The following is a 10,360-nucleotide window of genomic DNA, read 5'->3' on the forward strand; positions in this document are numbered from 1 at the left end:
TTCTTCTTGTTGGGATGGACTCCCCTTGGGCCCTGAGTATCGTTTCCTTAAGGAACGACCACTCGTCCTGGACACTGAGTAATCGATGGAAGCGAATCATCGTGGTGCTCCGTGACCAGTAGGGCCCCCCAAAGCTCCATCCTTGGACCTACACTCTTTAACATCTTTACTAACGATGTGGACATTGGTGTCAGAAGTGGACTGGCCAAGCTTGCCGATGACACCAAACTTTGAAGTAAAGTGTCCACACCTGAGGATAGGCTGGTGATCCAGGCTGACCTTGACAGGCTTAGAAAATGGGCAGATAAAAATCTGATGACGTTCAATATGGAAAAATGCCAGGTATTCCACTTCAGGAGAAAAAACCTGCGTCACGCTTATAGGCTCAGCAGTGCTACGCTTGCTAGCACCACAGCCAAAAGGGACTTGAGGTGATGATTGACCACAAGATGAACATGAGCCACCAATGTGATGTCACAGCTGGTAAAGCAAACAAAACTTTGGCTTGCATCCATAGATGCTTCTCAAGTACATCTCAAGATGTCATCCTCCCACTGACAAGAAGGATGTAGAAAAGCTTGAGAGAGTCCAGAGGAGAGCCACGCGCATGATCAGAGAGCAAGAGAACAGGCCTTATGATGAGAGGCTGAGAGCCATGGGTCTCTTCAGCCTGGAAAAGTGCAGGCTCAGGGCTGACCTGGTGGCTGCCTACAAGTATATAAGGGGTGTGCATCAGGATCTGGGGGAACACCTGTTCACCAGAGTGCCCCAAGGGATAACAAGGTCAAACAGTCACAAACTTCTCCAAGACTGTTTTAGGCTGGACTTAAGAAAAAACTTCTTTACTGCCTGAGCCCCCAAGGCCTGGAATAGACACCCCCAGAGGTGGTGCAAGCACCTGCTCTGGACACTTTTAAGAAACATTTGGATAGGCGTATCTTGCTGGCATCCTTTGACCCTAGCTAACTTCCTGCACCTGGGGCAGGGAGCTGGGCTCCATGATCTTCTGAGGTCCCTTCCAGCCCTAATGTCTATGAAATCTATGAAATCCTATAGTTGGCTGTTACATCCATTACAGGCAAAATTGAAGATGTTACAGCTGCTTCCCCAGCTCCTTGTTCTATGGTATGCTGACATGTTACTGAGTTGAATATTCATCTGGCCATAGCCATGCTAAATAAAGACATAAAGTGGTGTTCACCTGGATGTCTGTAATGGAAGTCTTGTCCAGAAGACATACCAGAATAGAAGTAGCACCTGGCATCTGGTTTGGCATATGCAAAGCAAAAGCTGAGGCAAGAGATTTCCCTTGGATTGCATGAACTTCTGTAGGGGTGCAGATGCTTGCCAAAGTTGTTTTGGAAGGATACCTACTGCTGTCTCCAAAGCTAATTATTCAGTGTTCTTTTACAGTCAGTGTTCCTTTCCACAACCAGTTGCCTTTTCTAAACTACACTATATCTTCTAGCTACACTAAAGAACACAATGTGTTGGGCTAGAAAACAGTATAATCCAACAATATTTTTAGGCCAGCTTGCAAAATCTCCAATTTTGCATAACTTAAAAATTCCATTTTTTCCTTCATTTTCCTCACAGTATCTAAATCAAAGAATTAAGAAGTACAGACTCATGACAACTTACTTCACAAATTAGTTCCAGCTTGGATTCTTCTTCCTCATCCCTAAAGATGGGATAGCATATTTCAGTCCAGCTAGTGACATCTCTAACCTTTAAATATGAAGCAGAAGGCAGGGTAGATGTGCACATTATAGATTTACTGAATCAGAGATGCTTAAGCATGCATGAGCAGCAGCTTGCTTTGTCAGTATTTGTAACAAAGCAATGTTAAGCTCTGTTTACAAAGAGATGGTCAAAGTATTTTAGTTCTTTCCACAATTTGATATATTATTCCCTGGCAAAAGGCATGCATACACATTTCCTAGGTTAAATAATTACTTACTTTTTTTTTACAGCAGCTATTAAGTAACACTTAATCTATACCTAGAGCAGAGAACACAAGTAGAAGACTTGCTGTGTCTGAGTCACTTGATCAGGGACATGTTCATTATCACAACTGCTGATGACTCTGTGTTGAGCTGTTCCCCCATAGCTGACTAAACAGCTACTTTTCATAATTCAAATTGATATTCTACAGATATATGAACCTCTTGCCCCTTAATCAGGACAGGGGTAGTTCTAAAATCAGGCTGTTTTGTGCCATTGGCATTGAGCAAAAGTTGGAATGCTACAGCCCCAGAGTGAAAAACTTTCTGATGTTTCATACTGAGTGGGGTTTTTTCCCTTCTCTTTGAGGAAGGTGACTGGACAGACCTTACATCTGACTTAGCAAGGGTCACGAGATGAAGTTGCAGCACTTCTTTTCCAATGGAAAAAAACACCCACTTCCTCTGTAATAAGAAATGCTATGGGTTAGTCTCTCTGTCAGTTGTTGCAACAATACAAATTTATTGCAAAGGGAATATTTCTGTGGTGCTGCTGCCTGCCTTCTATCATTTAAGCTTACTTCTTGTTGGCACTAAGTCATTCTGTCCAAGAATAAATGGGAATTTACACAGTGATGCAAATTCAGCTTTTCTTCAAAGGACCTTTATATTGTGGAGAATTGCCTGTACAGGCCTCGGTGTTCATTGAGGTCACACCATCACCTCTTCCTTCTTGCAGGGGCGCCAGGGGTGTAAATATGAGTCCTAATGCCAACTGTTTATCAGCTTTTTCTGAAAGGGTGGTGTAGGGCACTCGTTGCACATGTTGTATCTTCTGTTCCCTTTGTGGGGCTTGTGTCCTGACCAGGAGACTGTTAGATACACATGGCTTTAAGTCCCTTCTCTTAATGTCTGTCTTCAGCTGCTTTTTTTTCTTATGTACGTTTGTTTGCAGTGTTTTGTTTGGTGCCAAACATGTTATACAACTGAGCTAGTTTCAAGACTTGCTCTTCATGCTTTTTGTTCTTCATTTTATGCCTCTTACAGAAGTTCCCATTCAGTCTCAAGTGGGTGACATAGTTGCAACCCAGGATGGTGAGTGATCTGCCTCATCTTTTCAGGCTGAACCAGCCAGAACCAGAAGTCACATCCAGCTTCTGAAGATGAAGGCTGTCCAGGCTGGTTTGGCTAAATCTAGCAGAGAGCATTCAGCAGAGGTTGTGGCTAGGCATGCACATACCCAAAGATCCACTCATCAAAGTAGTTTTATGCCTGGCAAAGCCCCCAGACCAAGCACTAGCTACCCTTGATGCAGAGCAGTATCTTAGTGCACAGCTGCCCATCCCAAGTAGCCTTTATAGCCTTTGCTAAAGCAGCACTGGTTCTTGTTCTTTTCTGAGCTGATAAAGGGTAAGATGAGGAGGGCAGGGTGTTCAACAGGCTCGGTGTGCTGCTCTTCATTGGTTTCTTGGAATTGAGGTTTGCCTTTCCCTGATGGGAAGTAGAAGAAGGTCGATCCTAATGGATCACTCGCATGCTCAGTGTTGACAAAGGCAAAGAAACACAGTACTTGCACTGTCTTCCTCCAATGGGTCTCAAGAGCAGAGGGAGAGCAACATACCTGGCACCTTTGTGTTTGTTGTCTTGGGTGCTGAGGACTATGGAGGTTCTGGCTTTGACCCTCCCCCCGCCCAATGGTTCCTCAGATGCTGGGATCTGGGGAGAATTGATTGCTATTCTCCCCTTCTTAAAAATGGGCACCACGTTGGCCCTGAGGACTGGAACAGGGCCAACATGGTGCCCATTTTTAAGAAGGGAAGAAGGGATGAGCTGGATAACTTTAGGCCAGTCAGTCTTACCTCTGTCCTTGGGAAAACACTGGAAAAAATCATTAAAGGGTGCATTTGTGAAAGCCCAGCAGGGGAAATGATGCTGAAAGAAAACCAGCACGGGTTTATCACAGGTAGATCCTGCCTGGCAAACCTTATAGCCTTTTATGACAGGTAAACAGGTAACACACTGCCTTGATACTGGAGCTGAGGCAGATGCCGTCTACCTGGACTTTAAGAAGGCCTTTGATACAGTTTCACATCCTAGTCTCACAAGGAAGATAGTAGGCTGTGGAGTGGATGCTTACACAGTCAGGTGGGTGGTCAACTGGCTTAGGGACCATGCCCAGAGAGTGGTGATGGATGGGTCATTTTCAACCTGGAAGGAGGTGGGTAGTAGTGTCCTGCAGGGTTCAGTCCTTGGACTGGTGTTATTAAATATCTTCATCAGCGATTTGGATGAGGGTGTGGAGAGCACCCTGTCCAAGTTTACAGATGACACCAAGTTATGGGGCAAAGTTAACACAGCAGAGGGCAGGGCGCAGATACAGGCTGATCTGGACAGGTTGGGTCAATGGGCAGAATGAAACAGGATGCAATTCAACAAAGACAAATGCAAAGTACTCCACCTAGGGAGGAGGAATCCCCAGCACACCTATAGGTTGGGGGGGGACCTTCTCAGCAGCTCAGCGGCTGAGAGGGATCTTGGAGTCATAGTTGACTCCAAGATGAACATAAGCCAACAGTGTAATGAAGCCATCAGCAAAGCCAATTGCACTTTATTGTGTATTAGCAGATGTATGACCAACAGATCAAGGGAGGTGATGCTCCCCCTCTTTGCAGCATTGGTCAGGCCGCAGTTGGAGTACTGTGTCCAGTTCTGGGCACCACACTTCAGGAGGAACACGGAGAATCTGGAGAAGGTCCAGAGGGGGCCACTTGCATGATTAGTGGCCTCCGTACAAAACCCTATGAGGGGAGGTTGAGAGATCTGGATCAGGATAAGGGTGGATCTGGATAAGGGTGGCCAGAATCTAGAACAGCCTGCCGAGAGACATGGTACTATCACCTAACTTGGAGGTCTTCAAGAGGAGGCTAGATAGGCACCTGGCTGGGGTCGTCTGACCTTGGTCCTTTTCCTGCCTGGGGCAGGGGGTTGGACATGATGATCCTTCGGGGTCCTTTCTGACTCTATTATCTATGAATCTATTGTCCTCGGGAAAGCTGCATGAAAAGGGGGTACTGAGTGGGCTCGACAGCTTCAGCCACCAGGAGACGGAGCCAGTATCCCAGCACATTCCATGCAGGCCTTTGCTCCTAACAGATGCTGTTGTGATGGCAAATGCTACCTGTGTATTTCAGAAAACTGATTTTTCCTCATGCCGTCTAGGATCCAAACACTATAGGGTTCTCCCATGTGATCAAAGGACTTCTTCTTGGAGGGATCAGGTGAGTTAGCCTTTTTACTTGGCCAGTCCAGGCAGTTTAACCGTCTCTTTCTGTGAGTATTGTTTTCTATGTTTGAGGCTTCAAATGCAGATGGGATGCTCTCCCTGCCTGTTTCACCACTGCAAGTACAAATTTTCCTACAGTTTTGGGAGCTCACGGTGGCTGGCCTGCCCACTGTTGGGAACAGGTAAATGCCCTTTGTCCCACTCAGACTCAAGCTTCCTCATCCCATCTCACCTGTTCACTAGCAGCCTTCAATGTTGGGAACAGAAGGTGAATTCTGGGGTTGGATCTAATCTCAACCTGCATCACTGTAATATTGCCTGATCGACTGTTAGCACAGTCGAAGAGGCTGCTGCCTAAATTCTTTTGACTGCAGCCAATTAAAAGCAGCCTTGGAAGCATGGCTAGTTCATAGGCTTTTGTTTCCCTTAGTAAAAACTGAAAGTACATGTAGGGACTCCAGGGCTGATGATACTGCAGTGAGAAAGCAGCTGATGACTTGAAATCAATAAAAGTCACAGAAATAGCAACTAATCTGTTGGTCTGAAATTTGAAATTATTTCTTAATTTTCATTTCTTCACTGGGATATGAAATAAACAACTGGATCTTTAGATACCAGGTACAGTGTAATATTAAAGGATCAAAGTTCTGCCCAAGCCTTGCTATACACAGGGCAAGCAAGGTCAAGGCACAAAAGCTGGCACACAAGGGGAGTGATGCAGTTGGCTTCACATCTGGCTGCCTTTGACTACCCTGCCCAAGTGACCAGGTACCCACTGACAGCTGGGTTTACTGGGGTGGACCATGATCTCATCTAAAACCTTCAAATGAAATCCAGATAACAACTGTGTTACCTTACCACCGGTTACCTGAGTGAACACAAGGAAGCACAGCTCAGAACCTGCGTTTAGAAGAAACTTATGCAGGAGTTTTTTGTAAATGATGAATATCTGTTTCCAACACAGAAGGTCAGAGCAGCATACATGCATCTTTCTGTTTAGTTTGAGATTTTTCTCTAGTTCTGAAATTTGGTAGTATAGGCGCTACAAATTCTCACACTAGTGGATGTTATTCTGAAAGCCCTGAGTCTATGGGTAATTTTGTTGAGAGAGAATCTCAGCTTTTGTTCTAGTTCTTGAAGTTATGGACAGAAACTGGAGTGAGTGAATTGCAAAAGCTCAAAATAAATGAAATGCAAACCAAAATAGTCTTTTTAAAAACAGAAATCTCATGATTTGTGAGGGGTGGAGGCTGACTCATGGCTTTTGACTGCTTAGGATAGGTAACACTGTAACGTTTGGGAAGGAGAGTGGGAGAAAATGGGGAAGAAAGGATCCTTTAAACAATTTGCAAAACTGAAATTGCAATTACTTACATCATAGCATTGGGAAGCTCACAAACATTCCAGGTGTGGGGGCTGATTGTAGGTTTCACAGTTAAGTGGTATTTCAAGAGTTGGATCTTTTAAGGATGTTTTCAGAAGTTACTCCAACTACCTCAGAGTCTACATGACAAATGCCAGGCTGTATTTATTTGTTAGATTGACAACAAAGGCTCAGGGCAGCTTAAAGAGACAAAATGTCATATAAAAACAGAGTACAATATGCAATAAAAAATTCTTAAGCAATACCTCAATTTAGCTTTACTTGCTGGATGTCCATCTGAATAAGAAGGTCTTACAGCACTGCTGGAAAATGTCCAGGCTCTGGTGGACCTCAAAGGGGAGGGAAATGCAAAGCTGATAAGCAGCTACTGAGAATGACCTGCCTTGTGTTTTTGTCAAACCAAGCCGGCTCTCTGATGGCTTTGTAGTTTGAGATGTGGAAATTCAGAATCTCAATTCTGCAGCTTGAGTGCTGAGTTACTTTTTGTAAGGACCTGCACCTATGCAAAAAGAACAAAGCCTATTTACTTTAAGATGCTGAAGTTGGAAAGGAATTTGAGTTCTTGAAATATCTCTTTAGAGGTGAAACTGATGTGCATTAGTTGTTGTTGACTTTTTTCATAATTGAATACTTGATGGGTTCAGGTTTACAGATTCACAGAAGTTTAGGGCTGGAAGGGATCTTGTGAGATCATCAAGTCCAGCCCCACTGCTCTAGGCAGGAAAGACTGATGGGGTCAAATAACCCCAGCAAGGTGTGCATCCAAAAGGTGGTTTTTGTTTGTTTTTATTTTGTTGTATTTTACAATGAACTGTTTTAAATCAGTATTTCAGTACATGGAATAAGTTAATCAGGCTAAAACATTCAACCTTCTCTTATGTTAATCTATCGTTACATAGGATATCTAATTATCTTGGCTTCATGCTGGTTATTGCAATAATTTCTAAAAGCAGATTAAACGGATGCTGTCTCCAGGCATACACATGGTTTCTGCTTTGGTTAAAGGGCTGGTGGAGATGTCTCCATATCCACAGTTTGCATACAATGCTTTCCGTGTCTCCTTAAGTGTTTGCAAGATCAGGACCTGTGCACGTGAAACTCTACTCACAGGGACAATTGTATTCACTTTGACAGAACACTTTATATGCAGGTATGTAAGTGCACGTTCAGCGAGTGACCATTCTAACAGTGAAGCTCTCTATTCATCTTCCATGGCTGAACTGTACGTTGGAGTTTGGGTTTGCTTTTGCCTTGGAGTTAATGGACTTCATTCCTTGTGATCAAGCAGTAAACAGTTCACACTTCTAGATCCAGAGGTCCAATGTTCAGTTTCCACTAAGGGACCTGATCAAGGTTTGTTACAAGTATGGGCAACGTTGAGGTCTTGGATCTGGGAGCAGTTCATCTTTGATTTCCGCCCCCCACAACAACCACATGCTTAGGGTACAAAGGAAGGTATTTTTCCCACTGCATGCTTAGGGCATGCAGGAAGCAGAGAAGCTCTATATCTGGTTGACCAACTTCAGTCATACTGCCTGGTTCCTTGACTCTTCCAATTCTGCTGAACCTGCAGTCTATCACAGATTCACACCATGATCAGTCCTCTACCCCACTCAAATTCTCCAGGAAAGCAAACAACTTCCTCATTCAGTGTGAATTTCATTTCCTTGTGTAAGCGCACAGGACCTCTTTATTCAGAGATCAGAGCTGTTGGTCATGTGGGAGGGATGAGGCGTATGACTGATGGGCAGTGGAGGCAAGATGCTGCTTCGGACCATCTATGGGAGAAACACGATGCATGCTGACACATCCAAAGTATTATAAATATCCGCCAATCTGCAGCATATCCCTACCTTTCTTTAGGAAGAACAGCAAGCTTCTTCAGAGCTTCTACAATAATTTATATACTGCTCACAGAGGGAGACAGAGAAATACCAATTTGAACCAGCAGGTAACTCCTCGCATTGGCATCACACTGTTCCAGTTCTCTCAGGTAAGTGGGGAAGGCAAGAATTTTCTGGGATTTGATATTTGCTGTGATTGAGGGTGATTTCATAAGGAAATTAAATGCAAATGTTTCTGATCTAATCTTAGAGGAACATTGGAAGGAAGGAAGACTGTCTTGTGTTTCCCAGCTGGGGCTCATTCAGCTGCTCTGTATCTGAGCATTGGGCTTCTGTGCTTGGAGTCTTGGGTCTTGTCTCTAAGTGACCTGAGGAGAATTTGGCCAACTGGCGTTGCTCTGGAGGGACTTAGGAAGGAGAAGAAGGAGTGTCACTTCTCACTGGATAAAATGTATTCTAGGCACAGAGTGTTTCTTGCTTACCTAGAGCAGCTGTTCACAGAAATGAGTCTGCTTCTGTGACTTGTCCTGGTGGTAACGGCTGTAAGCCCCAAAAAGCTCATTGTTTAAATAGACCAGACAAAGGGTGAGAGGGGAAACTGAGGCATAGAGTGGTGAAATGATTTTCTGAACAGTACGTAGCAGAGCCAGGAATTGGCTTAGATTTCCCAATTGCCATTCCAGTGCTTCTCTAGGTCCCTGACAAAAGCAGAGCAATTGCACACAAATTATATTGTTCCTCCAAACTCTTCCAGCTTGTTGGAGGCGAAGAGCTCACATTGGTTGGTGAATGTGAAATAGCTGTAGCAGAGTAGCTGGGGTAAGAGAACTGTGTGGGCAGCAGTGCAGTGAGTTTCACATCCTTTTTCTCCAGGGTCAGTTCAGGTAGAACTAACAATTCCACCCATGTCTTGCAAAATGTTACGTCCCTACGCAATGGTTTTGTAAGACATCGTTGCTTCTGGAGCTGCTGCTGGTCAGCTTTCAATTCCAAAACCCATTTCCTTCTCAGTTGCAGTTCTTTCTATTATGTTGAAACTAAAACATGTTTAAGTGGTAACTGCCTTGTTGGTATTTATTATGCAATTGCCCAGAATCCAGAGGTTGCTAAAGAAATTAATGCAAATATTAATGATCAGCTACTTGGATAGGATACCAGTAGTAATAAGTAGGGGGAGAAAATATTATTGGGGGGAGGACAGCGGGGCGATGTGGGGGCACGCCCACCTGACCCCTGCCCCTCCCTCCCACAATCCCATTGTAGGGGCCAGCATGCGCTGGTGCTATATGCATGGCGGCTGCACTGGGCACAGTGCTGCAGTGGTGGGGCATGGCAATGGCACTGTCACTGGCCACCGCAAAATTAGTCTGGGGGGACTAAGCCCCATTAGCCCTGGCCTTCCACTGCCTATGCCAGTAGTGGCTCAGCAGACTGGATCTTTGCTTAACTCAGGTGGGCAAACCACACCTAGTAATGTGATTGGACTGAATATCTTGGCAAGACTGAGTTTAATTTGCTACAGGTGTTTCCTGCAATGGTACCAGCTGTATGTAAAAGAAATAATAATGATAATAAAAAATAAAAATAAAAAACCTCCAGAAAAAAACACCCAACAAAAAACACAAAAAAAACCCACCCCCAAAAAACTCCATGTTGAAAGTATACTACCACTTTTACTTGTACCAGTAAGTACCCTCAGATGAGCTTTAGCAGGTTACAAGTTGGGTTTGAATTAAGCAGTTTCAATTTGTAGTATAAACCTACACAAGGAAAATGTATGTTAGTCTTATCCCAGTTCTGCAACATTGTATCGCCATGCTAACTCAGCATATTGACCGCTCAAATTCTTCACAGGACATCCCATATGCTGAATATTACACAGCCCTCTGGCCAGAAGCATATGGGA

The 10,360-nt window shown here is 44.3% G+C and overlaps 1 protein-coding gene across 1 annotated transcript in view; it reads left to right on the top strand.

The window, feature by feature from the left end:
* The first annotated feature begins 8,316 nt into the window (after window positions 1-8,316).
* The window catches only part of TM4SF19 (transmembrane 4 L six family member 19), a 10,433-nt gene continuing 8,389 nt past the window's right edge, over window positions 8,317-10,360 (top strand). The window contains exon 1 of the mRNA XM_019512590.1: window positions 8,317-8,603. The gene's annotated coding sequence lies outside the window, so the exon portion shown is untranslated. The remainder of the gene's footprint in view (window positions 8,604-10,360) is intronic.

This window comes from Gavialis gangeticus, unplaced genomic scaffold, assembly GCF_001723915.1.
Source record: "Gavialis gangeticus isolate Ggan-Ray unplaced genomic scaffold, GavGan_comp1, whole genome shotgun sequence".
Lineage (NCBI taxonomy): Eukaryota > Metazoa > Chordata > Crocodylia > Gavialidae > Gavialis > Gavialis gangeticus.